Source organism: Gossypium hirsutum, chromosome D08 (assembly GCF_007990345.1).
Source record: "Gossypium hirsutum isolate 1008001.06 chromosome D08, Gossypium_hirsutum_v2.1, whole genome shotgun sequence".
Taxonomy (NCBI): domain Eukaryota; kingdom Viridiplantae; phylum Streptophyta; class Magnoliopsida; order Malvales; family Malvaceae; genus Gossypium; species Gossypium hirsutum.
The window spans coordinates 32697687-32721452 of NC_053444.1; positions in this window are offsets into that span (position 1 = coordinate 32697687).

Genomic DNA, 23766 nt, shown 5'->3' on the forward strand with positions numbered 1-23766 from the left:
TAAGGTGGGTTTAGTAGCATGATTGGTTGAGAGTCAACTGAACGAATTGACTAGTCAAACAACATCTGCATCGAATTCTCTTTTATATTTCTCCTGGTTATTGTAAAGCATTTAAAGGACAATTTTTGTATACATTCGAAACTTGTCAAGATCCACTAAGAGGAACTAAGTATATATATGGTAAGAAAGGAACATTCAGATGCTTTTTCTTCCTTCTGTTCCACACTCTAGTTCTTTGTCTTAAACCTAAATATTCTTTTCTTCTTCGTTAAACTGTAAGCTAAGGTTTTTAGGTTAATCGGTGGATGTTTCAACCTCCTGGTAAGCCTGATGGCTCTGCATGGTATGATTTTGATAGAGTAAGGATGTTAAGAAGCATAAATACAGTAGGGAGTGAATAGGAGGCCCTACATGGGGGTTGTATGTAATTGTTATATTGTTAAATTTTCTATAAATAGGGTTTTAATGATAATCCTATGTTCTTTTAAGCAGTTGTTGCTAGTGGCTCGGGAAGGACGATCGGATTTGGAACTCCAAGCTACAGTAAAGGTGAGTTTCAAGTGAGCCTTTCACTTGACTGGTATATGTTAAATTTACAATGGTTATTCATATGTTGGTATCTTCTTGGAAAACTAATGAATGTATGTGTATGTGAAGTATCATAAGGGTTCTGGATGTTTACAAATGATATATATGAGTTGATGTATGAATAAGATGATGTGTGGTATGTAAGCATGTGAAACCAGGTATGGAAGAGTATGAATTTATTAGGAATGTGTGAATGATTCTGGGTAAGTGTGTTCTGTGTTAAATGGGTAAAACAACCATTTATGATGCCTCCGGCAGGGTAGGTACATTTCTAGCCAGACTGGTAGATCACGACATGCAGATATGTGTAAGACCATGTGGTAGAGACCCATGTGTAACACCTCTAACCCATCTCTGTCACCGGATTAGGGTCACGAGCATTACTACTAAATCAATCATAATTAAAATGTAAATTATTTCATTCAAATCACAGAAAATTTATGCATACAGTCTTAAATACGAGTTTACAGGTCCCTTAAAATGATTTTAGAACTAACAGGAGTTGATTTGAAACAATTCTAGAAGTTTAGGGTGAAATCTCAAAAAGCCTAAAAATAGGGAGCACACGGCCGTGTGAAATACCCCAGGACATGTGACTTTCAAAATGAGGACACATGGCCATCTCCCAGCTCGTGTCCTTGCCATTGTAACTTACTGACTTGAGACACACGTCCATGTCCTAGCCCATGTAACTCTCTGACTTGGTCCACACGGGCGTGTCCCAGGCCGTGTGTGACACTATACTATGCAATTATTCCACAAGTTTAGGGCACACGCCCATGTGTGTTACCCGTGTGTGACACACAGTTGTGTGATAGAATGTGTCTCAAGCCGTGTGCACCTAAATATACCTTAAAACTCAAGTTTACCATTTCCTACTTGCTTGGGCATTAAGCAACTCAAATACCAACAATTTAACCTATCCAAAACACGATTAAACTACTCAAAACATGCTAAAACAATCATATTAGGTGCCTAACCAATGTACCCTCATTGGTACCACATTTATATCTTCAAAACGTATCAACAAAACATCATCTAAATCAAGATTTCATGCATACCAAATTCACCCATATTAACCTAACATATTGTTGCCTAAGATATCAAGCTTTAAGCTACACATACATTTCCATGCCTTGTGTCAAACTAACATATCAAACATATGGCTTCAACCACAAACATATACTTATATACAATGGCCATCATTATACTTAAAACCCAAATTTACATCACATTCACAAACCAATAATCAATCAAATACTTCCTAAGTACATGTCATTACAAAAATAAACATCACCACAATTGAGCTTAGGATCGTTGTTGGATGTTGAGTCGAATCAAAAGAGAAGTACCTAACCTGCGCACAAAAAACAAAACCGCAAGCTAAGTAAAACTCAGTGATATTTCTATAATCCGAATAATTAAAGCTTGATGTAAATAAATAGGATGTGTTATGGAATAAAGAATAATTCAAGAGTTGCAAATTTATTCTTAAGCAAAATTTTTAAAGGTGGGAAAACGATTTTTCTTTCCAAGTTATTAGCTTGTGCTAGAACTTGATTATCTACTAACCAATAATTCTCATTGATTTAGATATTGAAACATATACTTCTCATTGTTTTACCTTTTAAATAAATTTTGTGATTGAAGTTAACTAGTTAAAAAAATGAGTTCATGTAAATTAAACTAAGAGTAGTAGCAAAGAATTCGTATTGTTACAATTGACATTTAATTTTGGGTTTGAACACGGGACAGTCTCTTCTCCCTCTTACCAATATATTAATAATAAATAAATGAAAAGTGGGTTCTCTGTTGGTTTCCAACAAAATTTCCTCATATAAGTTTTTTTCTCTGGATATTTACGTTTTGTTTTTTCATTTAAAACTCGGGACAAAAACTCTTATAAAAATCACACTTTCCTTCACTAGCTTAATATTCTTATACTAAAACTCAAACCCTGGAGAATGAAAAATGATTCAACTATGATTTCGAAGAAGTGATTTTACAATAAAAAACAATGAAAAATGGTAAAGGTTGAAGAGAAATGAGTGAGGAATGACAAAGAAGAGAAATGTAAGCTTTCCTTGGGGTTATTTTTTCTTATTATTATTTAAAAATACATCAAATGGTAGAAAATTGATAATGTGTCCGAAATTAATTTTTACAAACATGACGGATTTGAAAAGTAAAAACATCATTCCATCACCACTCGCACATATAATTTAACATTTAATCATAATTATGCATCAATTGGTTAAAATACTCTTGGTGGTAAGATTATCATTTTCACCTTTAACTCATTGTTTTATTTGATTAAGTTCAAAAATTCAAAAATTGACTTAAACACTTACTCAGGAATGCTCCATAATTTAAATATAAATAAATAATAAATTCGGACTTTTGTATCAGAGCATTGAAGAAATTCTTGAAAAAGTATCATACAATAAACTAGAGATTTTTGGACGTGTTACAAATTTATTGTTAACATTTGGCATCTTTACTTAAATATTAGTTGGTATATTTCATTAGGCATGAATTAGGTTGAACTTTTTATGCAATTAGGAGCTACTTTGTATTTTCCTTAGAATTTTGCGTAAAATGCTCTTTTCAAATGGATTTCAAGTATGCTTCTTTGTCATATCATTCGTCTCTGTAGGGGATAAACCCGATTAAACAACAAACAAAGTGAAGAAAATAAGAATCAAAGAGATCGAACACACAAATTTTTCGTGGAAAAACTCCTTAAAAGATGATAAAAAAAACCACGGGCAAAAGGATATTTCACTATAATAAAGGATAGTACAAAAGATGGAGAGAATTAAAAGAAAATCCCAAGCCCCACAAGAAACAACCTTTGAAACAAAGAACAAAATTCTCTCAATATAAATATTTTTTGTTGTGTAAAACCTAGAGTAACTAAGGCCTATTTATAGACTAAAATTTCTAGCATATATGACTACAACAACTTTAGGCTAATTAGGGTTTAAGTGGAAAATTAAAAACAGAGTTTAACTAGGAGAAGAAAAGCCAAAATAATTTTTGGTCAAAATAAGAGGCATTCTCCCACAAATCTCCACCTTGACTCGTATTTGGACCAGCTTACTTGTCAAGCCCTGCTATGGGCTTAATTGATTCTACGTCAGATACTGGCCAAGTCCAAACAATGCTCGGACTTTGAAATTGGAAGGCTATTTGTCAACATGTCAATCGAATTGTGTTCTGTGCCAATTTTAAGAATCTATATATCTCTTTGATTGATCAACTTTCAAACAAAAAAAGATAACGAATGTCTATCTGCTTCATTCTCTCGTGATGCATTTGATCTTTGGTGAGATGTATGACACTTTGACTATCACAATATATGATAGTTGCCCCATTTTCACTTATCGATTCACTGAACAGGCACCTTAACCTAATTAGTTCTATTACTACTTTTGTAATTGCCATGTATTCTACTTCAGTGGTTGACAAAGCCATTGTAGCTTAAAGTGTCGCTTTCCAATTAATGGCACAATTCCCAAAAGCAAATAGGTAACATGTGAGAGACCTTCTTTGATCTAAGTCTCTTGCATAATCAAAATCAACATATCTGACTAGAGCTTTTTGAGTTCTTCCAAACTTTAAGCACATGTTAGAAGTACCCATAAATATCTGAAAATCCACTTAATTGCATAGCAGTGTAACTTACCAAGAGTTTCCATGTATCGACTAATAACACTAATAGCATGTGGAACTGTTGAGATGAGTGCATACCATTTAATACATCAAGCTTTCAACTTCGTTTGAATAAGGTACTTTTGACATGTACCTTTCATCTTTTATATTTTGTGGGGAATCTGAAATTGAGAGTTTAAAGTGTGCAGTTAAATGAGTACTTACCAGTTTTGCATCTTGCATCTCAAATCATTCAAGGATCTTCTTGATATACCTTTGTTGTGATAAAAATAATTTCTTGGAATGTCTATCTCTCAAAATTTCCCTCCCTAAAATTTTCTTTGTTGCACCTAAATCCTTCATCTCAAACTTAGAGTTAAGCATGGTTTTAAGACGATCTATTTCAAATGGATTCTTAGGTGCAATTAACTTATCATCAACATAAAGAAACAAATATATAAAAGAACCAGCATCAAGACATTGTAGATAAACATAATTGTCATACTTACTTTGAGGAAAACCAATACTCAACATGAGGGAGTCAAACTTTTTATACCACTACCGATGAGATTGCTACAAACTGTATAAAGACTTTTGTAAGAGGCAAACATAATCTTATTTCCCTTCAAATTTGAAGCATTTCGATTGTTGCATGTAGATGTCCTCCTCAAGGTTACTGTGAAGGAAAGTATTCTTTACATTTAACTGCTCTAAATCAAGATTATTTGATGCAATAAAGGCCAAAAGCATCCAAATGGACATATGTTTCACAAAGGGAGAGAAAATATCATGAAAATCAACTCCCTCCACTTAACTATAGCCCTTTGCAACTAGTATTGCCTTGTACTTAGTGTCGTTAGGACCTGAACCTTCCTTATTTTTAAACATCCATTTGTAACCAACGATTCTTTTACCAATGGGTGGTTTAACTAGCCTCTAAGTCTCATTCTTTTGAAGAGATTCCATCTCTTCTTCCATTGCAATGAGCCATTTGCTAGAATTAGATGCTTGAACTACCTCATAATAACACGAAGGATCAGTTGTCAATGCTCTTAGCAACACTTAGAGCATAAGCCACTAGGTTTCGTTCACAATATTTCTATGGTGGTCGTATTTCTCGTATTTTCTTGTCGAGCCAAATTATAATTAGTTAACTGAGATGGTGAGGGTATCTGTGGGTTGGATAGAACCCCAAACAGATTTAAAACAACTTCAAACTTGCAAGAATCAAAATTTTTCCGTGTTGTCGCGATGTCATGAGACTGCTCATCGAGACGCAACCTCTATTTGTCGCGTTGTTACGATGTTGGGCATTTTCTCATCGTGACGTCGCCCCCTGTTTCGGCGTTGAACTCCACCTTGTTCGAGACAATCTGATTTGTTATGCCTTTAAAAGTAAAAGTCTTCTTTTCTAACCGAGACATGATAGATTCATCGAACACAACGTCTCCACTAACAATTATTTTGTCGAATTTCAAACACCACAACTTAAAACCTTTTGTACCAGCAGAGTATCCTAGAAAGGTACAATTAATTGCCCTTAGTTCAAGCTTTCCCTGGCTAACTTTAGCATAAGCAGTACAACTGAAAATTCTAAGGTTAGAATAATTGGGAGGATTACCTGACCATATCTCCTCTGGAACTTTACCATTCAATGCTCGATGAGGAGATCAATTTACCAAATAACTTGCCAGGTTTACGGCTTCTGCCAAAAATTCCTTCCTTAAGCCTGCATTAGAAAGCATGCATCGAGCCTTTTCTAGAAAGATTTTGTTCATTCTTTCTACAACTCCATTCTATTGCGAAGTTCCAACAACGGTTCAATGTCATTCAATTCCTTCTTATTTGTAGAAATCATTGATGAATAGAACTCAATACCATTATCCATTCTCAACCGCTTTGCGGACTTTCCGGTTTGTTCTTCTAATAGTGTCTTCCATTGTTTGAATATTCCAAAGACTTCACTTTTCTGTTTCAAAAAATAAAACCTAACTTTTTTGGAGTGATCATAAGTAAAAGTTAGGAAATATTTATTACCTCCTTCTGAGATGCCAGAAGATGGACCCATAAATCGAAATAACCATTACCAATTCTCAACTGCTTCACGGACTTTCTGATTTGTTCTTCTAACAGTGTCTTCCACTATTTGAAGATTCCAAAAATTTTGCTTTTCTGTTTCAAAAAATAAACCCAAACATTTTTCTGGAGTGATCATCAATAAAGGTTAGGAAATATTTATTACCTCCTTTTGAGATGTCAGAAGATGGACCCCATAAATCGAAATGAATGGAATCTAGAGTCCCTTTTGTTTTGTGCACTGCTAAATTGAAACTGACTTGGATTTGTTTCTTGAAAATGCAATGCTCGCAGAATCCTAACTTACCAACTCTAATGTCTTTGAAAAGACCTCTATTGCGCAATTCTATCATTAACATGACCCAGTTGCATGTGCCAAAGTTTTGTTGAATCAGAATGGGTGGAGAAAGAGTCATGTCATGTCATCGCGATGTAGTGGTGATTTTGGCTTTTCTTCGAGAAACTTAGTCGCACCGATAACTGTTGACCCTACCAAAATGTATAGGATGTACTTTTTTGTCCTCTCATCATAACAAGAGCCTCACGAGAAAATTTTAAATCGTTTGACTCAATAACTATGCTCTAACTGTTAGAATCCAAAATTCCCAATGAGATAAGATTTTTCTTTAAATTAAGAACATACCTGACATTTGACAGTGTCTGAAGAAGTCTATCTTGCATCCTAATTTTTACTATTCCAAATTTAGATATTTTTACATGGAGAGTTATTCCCCATCAACATAACGCCACCTTCAAGTGAACTATACGTGGAGAACTAGTCCCTATTGGAACATATGTGATAGAAGCACCTTGAATCTAAGGTCCATTCAAAAGTAAGATGAGACCTTTTGGTTGTAGACACCAACAAGAAATCATCACCTCTATCCCCGGCTACATTAGCATAAGCAATTTAGGCTTTCTGCTTATCTTTCTTGTTGTTTTCAGCATCCCTTTTGATTTTATTTTGAATTTTTCAACATTCTGCCTTAACGTGGCCCACCTTTTTTACAATGCCATAATATTTGTCACAATTTCTAGATTTGGACCTTGCTTTAGACCTGTTTTGCTCTATCTTTCTAGATTGTTGTCTGCCTCTTGCTATTAGAATTGAGGCTTGCCCGTCTAAGTTGTTGTTTGGGCCCAATTCATTGTCGAGTTTATTCTTACTCAGAAGATTACCCTTCACATCCTTAAATGAGAGATGAACTCTCCCATAAATCAGAGTTTCCCTAAAAGTTTTATAAGAAGAGGGCAAAGAGCATACAACAACATAGCTTGATCCTTGCCACTAATCTCTGCTTCGAGATTCTTTAAGTCATTAAGAGAGGTAACAAACTCTCTAATATGAGTTATGATGGACTCACCTTCGGCCATTCCGAACTTGTAGAGACATTGTTTTAATACTAACCTGTTGGTCATAGATTTCATCATCTATAAGGCTTCTAATGTTGGGACCGTTGGTACTCCCTGTGGTGAAGTGGAAAAATATTCCAGCGATCCACAACCATGGATCCATGTACGAGGAACAAAATGGTTTGAGATAAAGTTGAAGATATACCTTCTTAACCGAAAACAATGAAAGGATGCTGTTGATTTGATGTCGATTTGAAGCCACAATGAAAATGTTTAGACCTCTACATAGTCCACTCGATATTAAAACAAATGGAAAAATTCTCTTAGAACTATTCCAGAGAGAAATCTCCCAAAACGATTGCTAGATCCTTTTTGTCAAATTTTTTTAAACACACTTACCCTAATTCAAGATTTTTGTATGTATATATTGAAAAAAAATCAAATCTTATAGAGAACATATGGAAAGCATTAAACACGTTATATTCTTTCCAAAAATAATTATAACATATGGAAAGTATTAAAAAATGTTATATTCTTTCCAAAAGAATTATAACTACCATGTTTCAATGTTTGACCGAAATTATAATAATAATTTATTATAATAATTTCAGTAAACTATATTCTATTAAAATTTTATATGAATCAAATTCATATATTAATTTTAATTATGTTTTCTATTTGTGTACAACAAGCTTGTATATTTAATTCATTTAATATTTAACTGTCAAATTAAATTAATTCAATAATTAATTTAATTCATGTGATAGCTAAACACAATACCAAATATGTTTCAATTTTGTTCGTTTTAACCACAGGGTGTGGCCCTGTAGGTTTTTGTAATGTTGGTAGTAATAATAGAACATTTTTAATAATACAAGCAATGAGTGAAATCTAGCAATGCATCATTGCTACCTAAGTTACAAGAAGTCGTAATTCGACATAACCTTTCTGTAATAATCATTTCATGTATTATATCCTTTTATCCTTAATATCTAGATTGGACACAAGTTATGGAATAGTCACACTTGTATAGTCCAATCTCATATTTCTTGATTTTCTGAGTAGACTACAATAAACAAATAAGTGTGATATCTCATATCAACTTATTAGAGTATGACCATACTGTAACACCCCTAACCCGTAACCGTCGTCAGAATAGGGTTACAAAGCATTACTGTAAAAACATAACATAAACACATACATTTCCAAACATTAATGTAAACATAGCATAATCCATACATATACAAGCATATTGTCCCTTTACTGAGCCCCCGAAGCCTTAGAAACACTTTAAAAATGATTTGGGACTAAATCGGAGACATTTGGCACATTGAAGAAAATGTTAGAAATTTTAAACTGTAGGGTTCACACGGCCGTGTGGCCAGGCCATGTGACTCACATGGCTGAGACACACAACCGTGTCTCAAGCCGTGTCACAATCAAATTAGGGATACACGACTGTGTTCGTGCCCGTGTAACTCTCTGAGTTGGGTCACACGGCCGAGCCACTCGCTCGTGTGTCAGGCTGTGTGGTAGGCTGTGTAACTGCCTGACTTGTAACCTTTAAAAACTACAGGGGACACACGGTTGAGACACGGGCCCGTGTCTTAAGCTGTGTGGACATGAAATTGGCCAAAATCAAGTCATTTCCATCACCCATTTCAAGCATGTACCTACAAGCCATTTTCACCCTTGACCAAGGCATCAAAACATACAAAAACATGCACAAAATGACCAATTCAATAGACCAAATTCCATTCAACCAATATGCCATATAGGCACCTCAATCACAATCAAAATAATATATCTAAACATAAGCATATTTGATCACATTGCTGCCATTTCAAAATATTCCATACTTGAACTATACCATGTCAATATAAACTTATCATTTGGACCATTACTCACATGCATCAAAATCACATAAATGACAAAAACCAACCTTTTCCAAATGGTGCCAAACAACCAACACACATATATACATACCAAAATCAACATTTAGCATTCACTCAAACTTTAAACATAAATCCACCTATACATGCCATTATAACCTTGGCCAAAACATCAAAAACTACCGATTTATTCACTGGATAGTGCGATAGCCCTCTGACGAGCCTCAAAATCAATTGAGCTTCTGATAATCTATAAAACATAAGAAAGAAAACTACGTAAACATATAATGCTTAGTAGGTTCGTAAATCATGAATATATCTTACCATTTCAATGCATAACCTTATAATTTAAACATGATTCAATTCAACATAAGCTTGGCACAAGCCTAATCATCACCAACAACCCATGATAGTACTTTAACACATAACTCAATAGAATTGTCACATGGTTAGGTAGATTACATGAATATAGTGCCATTGAAATAATACTTTCCATAAACATAAATATGCATACACTGATCATTATAATTTCATACCCTTCCTTAAGTTCATAACATAGTTGATTGGAACACTTACAGTTCCTTTCCTTTAAATGCTCTTTGAACCACTTAGAATAATATCGAATACGCGGGAAAGCTCACACAAAGTGTGCTAAACATATGGTCGAAACCATTCCTTTTTCTATTCCTTTACATCATTGCAAATTCGAGCCATAAAATGGGTCTTCTCACACAAGCTAACGGCCGGAATGTGAGCTACACGATGCCACTCACACAAGTTCACGAGCATTCGTAACAAATACAGGACCTCAGTCATCAGTAGGACATTTAAGACTAGCACTCGAAACATGGTAACCCTAATGAAATGTCATTTGTATCCTATATATTCCTAAGGTACAAACGAGGTTCAATAGTCGTCATAACATCATTAGGTTTCCACAATTATTTACATGATAAATAGCACAATGACATATGAATCAAAATAACATTAAATCGTTATTTAAAAATACGAACTTACCTTGATAATAAAGATGTCGAAACAAGATCAACTAATTTAAAGCTTTAGCTTTTCCTCGATCTAGATTCGTACGAGGTTTATCTTGATCTAAATAAGCAAATCCAATCCATTTAATGCTCATACTACTCAATTTAGTCCAAAATTCATACTTTTACAAAATTGCAATTTTGCCCCTAATATTAAACTTCTTTACAATTTAGTCCTTAGGCTTGTAAATTAAAATTTATGCAATCTCATCCATATTTTATGCTAGCAAAATTACCTAGGGACTTATATAAACCCATACAAACCATCATTTCAAAATTTTATCATGATATTTTATCACTTTTACAAATAAGTCCCTAAATGATAATTTGATAAAAATTACTTTTCAAAACTTGTTTATTTAAAAACAAAGACTCATAAAATTTCATTAAATTTCAAGAATCATGCAAACATGTTCATGGTAAAACCTTAAACCTTTAACGGTTTTGCAAATTAGTCCCTGGGCTAGCTAGATTAAGCTACAATGATCCCGAAAACATAAAAATCATTAAAAACAGATTCAAAACATATACCATGCAAGCAAAAATGCAATGGCCAAACCCTAGCTATTCTCCCTTTGGATATTCGGTTGAAGAAGAAACAATTTGGAGAAGATGATATCTTTTTCTTATTTAATTTTATCTTTATTTACCTTTTTACATTCTTAACCTTTAAAAACTTTGATAATTTCAACAAAACCAATCCATGACTATCCACTAACTATATAAATGGTCTATTACCATAGAAGTCCTCTTATTTTAAAGTTTCATAGCTATTTGATACATTTATCTACTAGAACTCTACTTTTGCACCTTTTTTGATTTAGTGTTTTTTACTTAATTAAGCATGCAAACGTCAAAATTTCTTAACAAAATTTTTATACAAATCTACTAAAATACCGTAGACATTAAAATAATAATACAATAAATATTTACTCGTAAGATTTTTGGTCCTAAAACCACTGTTCCAATTTCACTTAAAACGAATTGTTACAACTCTCCAATTAAAGGAATTTTCGTCCCTGAAAAACTTACCAGAAAAGTGGTTCGGGTATTAGACTTTCATAGCTTCTTCTGGTTCTCAGGTAGCTTCTTCTATTTCGTGACGCTGCAAGAGAACTTTCACAAAAGCTATGCTTTTATTTCTTAATTCTTTAACCTCTCGAGCTAGAATTCTGATCGATTCTTCACTATGCGTCATATCAAGCTGAATCTAAACATCAACAGGTGAAATCACATGTGATGGATCTGATTGATACCGTCGTAAGATAGACGCATAAAATACATTATGAATCTTAACTAGCTTTAACGACATTGCTTATCGGTAAGCTACTGGCCTGATTCTCTCAATAATCTCATACGGCTCAATAAACCGTAGATTAAGCTTTCCTTTACGACCAAATCGAAGAACTTTCTTCCAGGGCGACACTTTCAAGAAAACTTTGTTGCCAACTTGAAATTCTATGTCTTTTCTTTTCAAATCCGCATATGATTTCTATCGATCTGAGCCTGCTTTCAAACTGTCTTGTATAACTTTAACCTTTTCTTTGGTTTCTGGTATAAAATGAACCCTGAGAAGCTGTTTCTCACTAATTTTAGTCTAGTATAATGAGGTTCAACACTTTTGATCATACAAAGCCTCATACGGTGCCATTTTAATGCTCGATTGATAACTGTTGTTGTACACAAATTCAACTAACCGTAGAAATCTCTCCCGTTTACCTTCGAATTCCAGAACACAACATCAAAGCATGTCCTCAAGTATCTGAATCACTCGCTTGGACTAACCATCGGTCTGAGGATGAAACGCGGTACTAAAATGCAAATAGGTACCTATAGCCACATGTAATTTGCTTTAAAATCGAGACTTAAATCGCGGATCTCTATCGAAAATAATGGATACTGGCACACCGTGAAATCCAACGATCTTAGCCACAAACAACATTGCAATCTCTTGAGTGAAAAATCTGTAACCACTGGAATAAAATGCGTGGATTTCGTCAAACGATTAACGATGAACCAAACAACATCTTTCTTTCTTGGAGATAAAGGCAATCCCAATACAAATCCATCGTGACACGTTCCCATTTCCACTCTGGAATCATCACTAGATGTAACAAACTAGAAGGTACATTATGTTCGATTTTAACTTGCTGAAAAACTAAACATCTTGATACGAACTCAGAAATCTCTCGTTCCATACCTAGCCACCAATATATTTGTTTCAAATCACTGTACATTTTATTGCTACCAGGATAAATAGACAAGCTACTACTGTGAGCTTTTTGTAAAATCTTTTAGATGAGATCAAAATTTCTTGGAATGCAAATTATACCTTTCAAATACAAACTATGATCAGAACCACCTTTACCGGATGGTAATCAATGATTAAGTCGTAGTCTTTCAATAACTCGAGCCATCTGCAATATCTCAAATTCAAATCATTCTATTACATCAAGTACTTTAGACTTTTGTGATCCGTTAATATATGACATTTTTCTCCGTACAAATGGTGTTGTCAAATTTTCAAAGCAAATACAATCGCTGCAAGCTTAAAATCATGCGTCGAATAATTCTTTTCGTGCGGTTTCAATTGTCTAGAAGCATACGCTATCACTTTGGCCTCTTGCATCAGAACACAACACAAACCGTTTAACAAATCATCACTATAAGTCACAAATTCTTTACCTGACTCTAGCTAAACTAACACTACTGCCTCGGTTAACAATGCTTTCAATTGATTAAAGCTTTGCTGACATTTCTCAAACCAGTTAAACCTAACATCTTTTTGCAACAACCTCGTTAATGGTGTAACAATCATCCAAAATCCCTTGATGAAGCTTCTGTAATATCCAACTAAACCCAAAAAACTTCTAACCTTAGACACATTTCTTAGAGGTTTCCAATCTACGACAACTAAAATTTTGCTCGGGTCAACTCTAATGCCATCGGTCGATACATGTCCCAGAAATTTGAATTCCCAAAGCTAAAACTCACATTTGCTAAACTTAGCGAACAATTGTTTTTTGTGAAAAGTTTACAAAACAATTCTTAAATTCTCAACATGCTCTATCTCATCTTGTGAATAAATCAGATATTGTCAATGAATACCACAATGAATCTGTCTAAGTACGGTCTGAAGATTCTATTAATGAAATCCATAAATACTACAGGTGCATTAGTTAAACCAAATGGCATCACAAGAAATTCATAATGTTCGTACCTGGTTCTGAACACAGTTTTTGGTACATCTAAGTCTTTAACTTACAACTGATAATAACCAGAAGGAAGGTCGATAATTGAGAAATTGTTACACCTCTCAATTAATCAAACAGATCGTCAATACGTAGCAAAGGATACTTATTCTTCATTGTGACTTTGTTGAGTTGTCAGTAGTCAATACATAATCGCATGGACGCATCTTTTTTCTTAACAAATAACACCGGAGCACCCCAAAGGGAAACATTGGGTCGAGCAAAACCCCTATATGTTAACTCTTGCAACCATGCTTTTAACTCTTTCAACTCTGTAGGTGCCATTCTGTAAGGAGCTATCGATATCGGAGATGTTCTTAACATTAATTCAATAGCAAACTCAACCTCTCTGATCGGCGGTAACCCTAGTAACTCCTCTGGAAACACATCTGAATATTCACATACCACTGGAACCGATTCTAGCTTTAACTTAGTAAGTCTAGAATCAAATATGTAAGCAAGATACGCTTAACAGCCTTTTCTAACATATTTTTGTGCTGACATAGCAGATATAACATTAGATATACTATCCAGTCTATCTGATTCAATTCGAAGCTTTTCATCCTTCTGACATTTCAACACAATATGCTTTCATCTATAGTTCACAACAACATCATGTAGAGTTAACCAGTCCATACCCAGAATCACATCAAATTCATCAAAGGGTAGTAACATCAAATTAGCCAGAAAGTTGCAGCCTCGAATCACCGAAGGATAGTTTTTATAGACTTTATCAACTAACACATATTGACCTAAGGGGTTCGTTACTTTAACTGCAAATTCAGTAAACTTAAAAGGAAATTTCTTATCTAACACTAAATTCGTGCATACATATGAATATGTTGACCCTGTGTCAATCAAAGCAATAACATCAGTATTAAAGATAGAAAATGAACCTATGATAACATCTGGCACTGAAGCTTCCTCTCGAACACGGATCACATAAGCCCTAGCTAGTGCTCGTGCCTCGGATCTCATAGTAGAATCCTTTGTCCCACTATGGCTATTTCCTACATTTCTAGTGTTCTGTGGAGATTTACCTCTCATAGCAATGTTACTCGATCAATTTGTCTGAGTCTTTTCTTTTTTGGACCTTTCTGGGGTAATTTCTGAAAATGTTCATACGAATCACATTTAAAACATGCCCTATCTTTCATCTTTCAGTAACCAAAGTGTCGATGTCCACATTATTGATATTCTGACTTGTTTCTATTAACACTGCCCGTTACAGAAGTAGCCTGAGGTTTTGAACTCACATGCTGTTTTTCTCGACCTCTACCAGAGTAACCCACTAAAGCTAACGAATGGCTATGATATTCTTTTGATGTTTTTTACAGCGATTGATATGATTTTCCTGCTGATCTCTTACCCGAATCACAAGCCTCATAATCAAATTTTCTTTTAGCTTTATTCAATTCACAAGCTTTGTGCACTTTGTCAACCAGAATAACAAATTCTTTCAATTCTAGTATCTCGACTAACAGCTTAATATCTTCGTTCAACCCATCTTCAAATCTTTTACACATAGCAACCACTATTGCTATACATTCTCAGGCATACTTACTCAATCGAAAAAATTCATTCTCATACTCAGATACTAATAGGTTGAGCCTTTCAATAAGGAAACATCACATTTTACGCATTCTTTCGGCGTACAAGATAATTTATCGAAAACTCTGATTATATTTTCCAACAAGAAATCGACTCTCTCTGGATCATCTTCAGACTTAGATCTAACCTTTTCAGCTCCATATTCATGAATGTTATCAATTGGAGGCTTGCTAACTTGTATTGGTTCCAAATTCTAAGGAACTATAGGGATTGGTTGGGGAATAGGTGGGGATGGAGGTCGTTGAGCCATCGGGTTCATTTAAATCATTCATTGATCATCTAGAAGTAGCCTTCCTTAGCCTCTCCTCCCTGACCCTCAAATACGGGCATACTACCACTCGACGCTGCTCCGTGAATAGAGGCTTGCATGGTACTTTCAGCCTCATCAAAATTAGCTCGATTGGATAACATTATCTATATGAAGGCATAGTTCAAATCGAGTTAGGAGTTATCACACTATCACGGGTTATATAATAGCATGTATTTCTAAACTCGTACACACTATGTTTAGTTCGAGAACCAACGAAACTGTAGCTTTAGTACCAAGAAATGTAACACCCATAACCTGTAACCGTCATTAAAATAGGGTTATAGAGCATTACTATAAAAACGTAATATAAAGACATACATTTCAAAAAATTAATGTAAAATAGCATAATCCATACATATACATGTATATCGTCCTTTAATCAAGGCCTCGAGCCCTTAGAACAGTTTAGAAATTATTCGGGACAAAATCAGAAACATTTGGAACATTGAGGAAAAAGTTAGATATTATAAATTGTAGGGGTCACACAGCTGAGACACACGCCCATGTCTCAAGCTGTGTAACAATCGAATTAGGGACACACGGTCGTGTCCCAGCCCGTGTTTGTGCCCGTGTAATTCTCTAACTCGGATCACATAGCCAAGCAACACGCCAGCCTGCCAGACCGCGTAACACTCGAAATGGCCTCACATGCCCATGTGCTTGGCCGTGTAACTGCCTAACTTATAACCTTTTAAAACTACAGGGGGCACACGGTCGTGTCGCATGGCTGTGTCTCACGCACGTCTGTGTCTTAGGATGTGTGGACATGAAATTGGCCAAAATCAAACTATTTCCATCACCCATTTCAAGCATGTACCTACAAGTCATTTGCACCCTTGACCAAGCCATCAAAACATACCAAAAATGCAAAAAATGACCAATTCATTAGAAAAAAAATTCCATTCAACCAATATGCCATATAGGCACCTCAATCACAATAAAAAAACTATACCTAAACATAAGCATATTTGCTCACATTGCTACCATTTCAAAGCATACGGTACTTGAACTATACCATGTTAATAAACTTACCATTTGGACCATTACTCACATGCATCAAAATCACATAAGTGACACAAACATATATATATACATACCAAAATCAACATTTAGAATTCAACTCAAAATTTAAACATAAGTCCACCTATACATGCCATTATAACCTTGGCCAAAATATAAAAAAAACTACCAATTTATTCACTGGATAGTGTGATAGGTCTCCGACAGGCTTCCAAACCAATCCAGCTTTCGATAATCTATAAAACATAAGAAAGAAAACTACGTAAGCATATAATGCTTAATAAGTTCGTAAATCATGAATATAACTTACCATTTCAATGCATAACCTTATAATTTAAACATGATTCAATCCAACAAAAGCTTGGCACAAGCTTAAGCATCATCAACAACCCATGTTAGTACTTCAACACATAACTCAATAGAATTATCACATGGTTAGGTAGATTACATGAACATAGTGCCATTGAATTCATACTTTCTATAAACATAAATATGCATACACTGATCATTATCATTCATACCCTTCCTTAAGTTCTTAACATAGTCGATTGGAACACTTACCATTCCTTCCCTTTACATGCCCATTGAACCACTTAGAATAATATCAGACATGCTGGAAAGCTCACACAAAGTGTGCTAAACATATGACCGAAACCATTCCTTTTTCTTTTCCTTTACATCGTTGCTCACTCGAGCCATAAAATGGGTGTGCTCACACAAGTTGATGGTCGAAATGTAAGCTACATGATACCACACACACAAGCTGATGAGCATCCTCAACAAATGAAGAACCTCAGCCATCGGTAGGACATTCAAGACCAGCACCGGAAACATGGTAACCCTAATGACATGTCATTGGTATCCTATATATTTTTAAGGTTCAAATGGGGTTCGATAGTCGTCGTAACATTGTTGGATTTCCATAATTATTTACATGATAAATATCACAATAACATATGAATCAAAATAATATTAAATCATTATTTAAACATATGAACTTACTCCTCTCAACTTTTAAGATTCTTACCCACAATGGCTTTAAGTAAAGCACCTAAGACTTGATTGACCACCTCAGTTTGGTCATGGTTTGAAGGTGACAAGTAGTAGAATAAAGTAATTTAGTTCCAAGCTTACGCCATAATACTTTCCAAAAGTGACTTTGGAACTTTACATCTCGATCAGAGACAATGGTGCAAGGTATAACATGTAGAAAAATTACCTCTTTAAAGAAAAAGTCAACCACGTGTGTAGCATCATCCGTTTTGTGACAAGCAATGAAGTGAGCCATCTTTGAAAACATGTGAACTACAACAAAGATACTATCTTGACCTGTTTTAGTTCATGGTAAACCATGTATAAAATCCATGGATAAATTTACCCAATGTGAAGAAGGAGCTGGTAAAGGATTATAAAGTCAATGAGGCATTACCTTTGATTTTGCTTGTTTACAAGAAATACACTTAGAGCATACATTTTCCACATCCTCCTTCATATGTAGCCAAAAAAAGTGTTCTCATAGATATAAAAGGTTTTGGTGACACCAAAGTGTCCTATTAATTCTCCACTATGTGCCTCATGAATTAACAATTCACATATGGAACATTGAGGCACACATAATCTGTTTAATCGAAAAAATAAACCATCTACAACATAAAAATTTTCAATGGCTCCATTCCCACAATTAATATAAATAGATACAAAATCAAAATTGTTCAAGTAAAAATCCTTAATGTGTTAAAATCTCAAGACTTTAGCATTCAATCTAGTAATTATAGAATATTGATGAGATAAAGCATCAACAACTACATTATCCTTACCATGTTTGTACTTAAAAACATATAGGAATGTCTTAATAAAATATAACCAACGAGCATGTCATTTGCTCAACTTATCTTGTACCTTTAACCATTTAAGGGATTCATGATCAGTATGTATGACTGTAACAAACCAGGTCTGGCGGCTTTAATATTTTGGTGTATAGTAGTAACTAGTATGTCCGGCAGAGTGTAATTTGTTCCATTTCATATTGCGACGTATACATATGGGCGTATAGTAATCGTCACATAAGTAAGGATTTATTTCAAGAGATTCTAATATATTAAGGAGAATTCTATGTTAAGCAAAAAACGGATATGTATGGTATGAGTTTTCATCAAAAATATAGTACACCTTATTTGTATGTAGTACTATGCTAATTAGATTATCAGTAATCTGGTTAGAAATTAACTGGATAGTCTAGCCTGATAATTATGAATGTAGGGTACTTATCTATGTTTCTTTTGGAAATTGTAGACCAATAAGAAGGCAAATTTTGAAATGTGTGACACTTGTTAAGTTCCACTATGTAGTTTGGGTCATATATATGTGTGTGAAATGGGTTCTGAAAGAGGTTATTCTGCTTCCTTACATGTTGTTCTATAATTATTTTTCTTAAATCAAATGGTATATTTTCCTTCTTAAGCTAAAAGTTATGATTCTGGGTTTAGTCAATGGTTATTCCATGTTCGATTGTTGTTGCTGGTTCGAGAGTGATGTCTGAGTCTGAAGCTTAGAAATTTAGTAGGTGAGAATCAGGTGAGTCTCCATTTTGACTATTGTATATGAAGTATTCAAATAAGAAGTATAAATGTATATATACACATACATAAATAAGATGATGATATCTATGAAATATGGTATGGGTATAAATGTGGTAAAGATGAGAGATGTATTGTAATAATATGTATAAAGTTTTATTAAATGAATGTTGTTTGATAAGCATGTAGGTAAAAATTTGGTATACGAGGTGTATGAGATAGCGAGAAAGTGATTAACTGGGTAAATTGATGCTAAGCTAATGCTCTATTGTGAAGCCTCTGGTGGGGCAGTTCTATTGCTAACCAGACTTGCATTTCACGGATTTAAAATGACTAAAAGACCATGAGGTAGAGGCCCATGCCAGTTTGGTATGATTTGGAACCATTAATGGTGTAGCCTCTAGAAAGATGAAACTAGAATGGCAGAACATGATACATGAATGTGTGTAAGACCAAGTGGTTAAGACCCATGGCATTATAAGATATGTCTGTTGGTATTGTTCATGGTGTAGCCTTCAGTAATGTGTAAATCGAAATGGAAGATCACGATACATGAAATTTTGTACAATTCTATAAGGGAGAAGCCCATGACAACTTCTATGAAGTCTGTCGGGACAGTAAACACAAGATTCTATATAATGCCTTTATGGCATGTTCTATTTAGCCCTCATGGCATAATCTGTCATGTATGTCTAGTAAGATATGCATATCTAATTTTAAGGTAAATTATGCATAAATTATGTTAGTTCTGTAATAATGTATGGTTATGATAAGATATTGATATGCTTAGGGCTAAGGGTTGAGCAAGATTTGTGAATAATTGAATAAGTTTTGAAAAGAACTGTGTATCTATATGTTAATAAATATATTTTACATGATGGTCTGTTAATGTTGGAGATGGATATATTTGTATCTATGTGTGACCTAATAAATTGTCAATTTAGGTTCATTTGTGTTATGAAATGGTTGAATCAGAGTTATCTAGAATTTATCATATCTGAGTAGTGTAATGAATTTGTCTGAAATCATATGAAACCTGATTATTGATTATTTTGAGCATCTAAGGTTCTGAAGTAAATTTCATGGAAGTCATCTGATTGATTTCCATAGTATATTATCAATATGGATTGTGTAGCATTGATTTGAATTATAACTTGATTAATAGTTTGGTGGTACTTAGATTTGCATATGTAATTACCAAAATGTGCATGTATCCACCCATGAAATATGTTTGTGATCAACTGTTTTGAGATAAGTGCAAGTATTAGGATGTGGTTTGATTGAAATGGATTCTGAGGATATGTTCAGATAAGAAGCACTTATGTAATAAAAAGGATTAAGAAATGTCTAAAAGAATCTTCAATTAGTCAGATAAGAAAGAATCTTCAGTTCCCTTCCTAAGTTTGATGATCAGTAGGTTCAGGAGAGACCTCTTCTATTTGTTTGAAGTCCTCTAGAGCCTTTTTTTAAGTCAGCTGAGTCTTATAAATTTTCTTCGTCATTCTCTACTTCAAGCGTACTAGTGACAAAGAAACCGACAGTTTGTTCCCATTTTGCTTGAAAGTCTTCCTAATCCTTGCCTTCAGGATGGTAGACATTGTAGCTCAGAGAATCAGTAGGGATATCCTTAAGAAAATTGAAGTCTATCTGACTTAGAGTCATTGGACCAACAACCACTTGAGTGTGAAGAACCAAGTTGGACTTTAATTGGCAAAGCCTTAGTAAAATTCTTTGTTGTATCTTCTTAATACTTTTTGAAGGCTTCTTCACTAGATTGGAGTAGACCATCCAACTCATCTCTGTGGCGTAGCTCTTGAGTTTTAGGCTGCTCCTTTAGTGAGGACTCACTCTTCTCTATCATTGTGACTCTTCCTTCTAGTTGGGTGCATTTACCTTATGTATCTTTGAACTGTGTCTTCCAAGCCATGATACAAGAATCGAGTTGATTAATCTTGTCCTTGTAAATCTGCCCATTTTGACGAAGCCCAATTATAGTTTGATCCTTAGCCTTGACTATCTCCTCTAAACTGGCATGTAACGCCTTCGACCCGATCTGATTCACCGGATCCGAATCTTGGGTATTACAACTCTAGTACAAACTTACTTAAAACAAAACGTACAAATTTTCAACATTTACATCTTATTTAAGAATATTATTTCTTCTGACTTACAATCAGATGTACTGTAGATATTTACAACCATTGTACAAGACTTCAAATAGCAAAGACTTACAAGTTAATATCATAACTTAAATATGTTATTCTATTTTTTTATGCATAATAGAACTTAGTGATAATACTGACTACAATTATACTGCCAACACATTCTGTATGCATAATAATCCATCTAGCCACCTCTGAAGTACCCTTGGCGTTGTATCTCCTAGCGTAAACTTAATCAACTTACCTATACCACGATACACAAAGGTAAGTTCATGAGAACTTAGTGAGTCAAACTCCATTTACCTGTACTGTCTCAATTCAAAGCATCTAAGAATTTCACTATCATCTTATTGATCTTCATTCTTCAACTTGACTTTGGCTGGTACTTATCTTCTTCATACCATAGACGCCATACCTTGCTTTGGGACCAGTCCTTACCCTTAGCATCTTTAGTACATTACTTATGTTCTTCATCTAGCCTTTTCGTGATTCCTTAATTGTTCCCATATAGGAACCCATACCTACAAACATTGTTGACCGAGTTGTTCTTCTAATCTACTTGGTTTATACTATGAACACTCATCATTCCCTAGCATATTCCATATTCTCTACACATATCTTAAGACTATGTAGGATACGCTTCAACATTTCTTATTGAACCGTTTCTCTTAGTGTTAACCATACACACTATTCCTAAATAGTTTACCATATGTACTATTCCTGTAGAGTTCGCCTTATGTGCTATTCCTTCAATGTTTACAATAGCATCCAATCCTTCAGAGCTAGACACACATATTATTCTTCAGGGTTTGTCATACTTACCATTCTTCAAAGCTAAACATGTCTATCATTTATCTAGGGTTCGTCATACTTAACATTCTTCTCTTACAAGGTCCACCACAAAGACATTTCCTTTAGATGTTTTCCATAAGGTCCTTCCTTTAGAATGCTCTACGAAGACATTCCTTCCCATAGATCGCAACAAAGGTTTCCATTCTATAGATTGCTACAAAGGCTTCCATTTTCTTAGATTGCCAAAAAGTCTTCCATTTTCTTATATTGCCACAAAGGCCTCCATTTTCCTTGATTTCCATAAAGGCTACTATCTTTCTAGCGTGTTCATGATAGGGATTCTAGAATCACATTTCGTGAGATTTGCCCCTCATCATCTTAGGCCATGCAGAGAACTCCATTAGGTAACAACCTTCTTTTAGTTCCTTCCATATGATGTCATAACCCATTAGTTATGGTCTTATACGATATGGTCTTTCCATACGACACCATATCCCACCAGCTATGGTCTTATATGATATGGTGCCATGGCCCATGGACTTGCCCTTTTCAGATAGTCGTGTTTAAAGTGTCGGCGGATCCTTTTAGACGACTGCATGGAGACAGACACAGACTCATCAGAATACTAACTCATTCATAACAGACACATTCCCTAGCATGTTTTTAAGACACATACATACATACATTTCAATCATTCATAAACAATCATCCTTTAGCCTCAAGATTCATATCACGTACTTAGACCAGTTAGATATCATACTCTCCAGACATACAAGGTCTATCAAACAATCATTTTACATCATAATTTTCAGACCATACTCATCTAACTTCCATTTCATGTTTCAGTTGCTTTTCACAGAAGTTTCTAGAACACATAACATACATGCAAGAGTAAGCTTAAGGACTTACCTGAAACATCCAGCACGAATACTTAGTAATCACTATTTGTAAGACATAGAGATGCCATGAAAACTCATTCATATAACTTTTATTACTATCAGAACCCCCGTTAACTATCATGCAAAGCCTTACTTCTTCATTTACCATCTACGCTCGTAAACAAACTTATTCGATTAGAAGTCCACATGCAAGTCTAGATTACTTACCCTAAACATGAAACAACCATCTGCACGAACTCGGATCCTTAATTTCAGCTTAACAAGAAAGATCCTTGATCAGCTCCAAAGAAAAAATAGAAATGGTGTTTTTAAACAGAGGGAAGAATATAACTCTCTCTCTCTCTCACTCTGTCTCTCTTTCTAAAGTTCATATCAAGTTATATATATAAAAAGCCCCTATTTCCATAGTGGAATTTAACACGTGTCTCCAACTTGCACAATAACTAGGTAAACTTGGCACACCTTACCTTTAGTGTTATCTTTATTACCTAAAGAACCCTTAATACTCTTACCATTCCCTTCATTTTCACTTATCCACA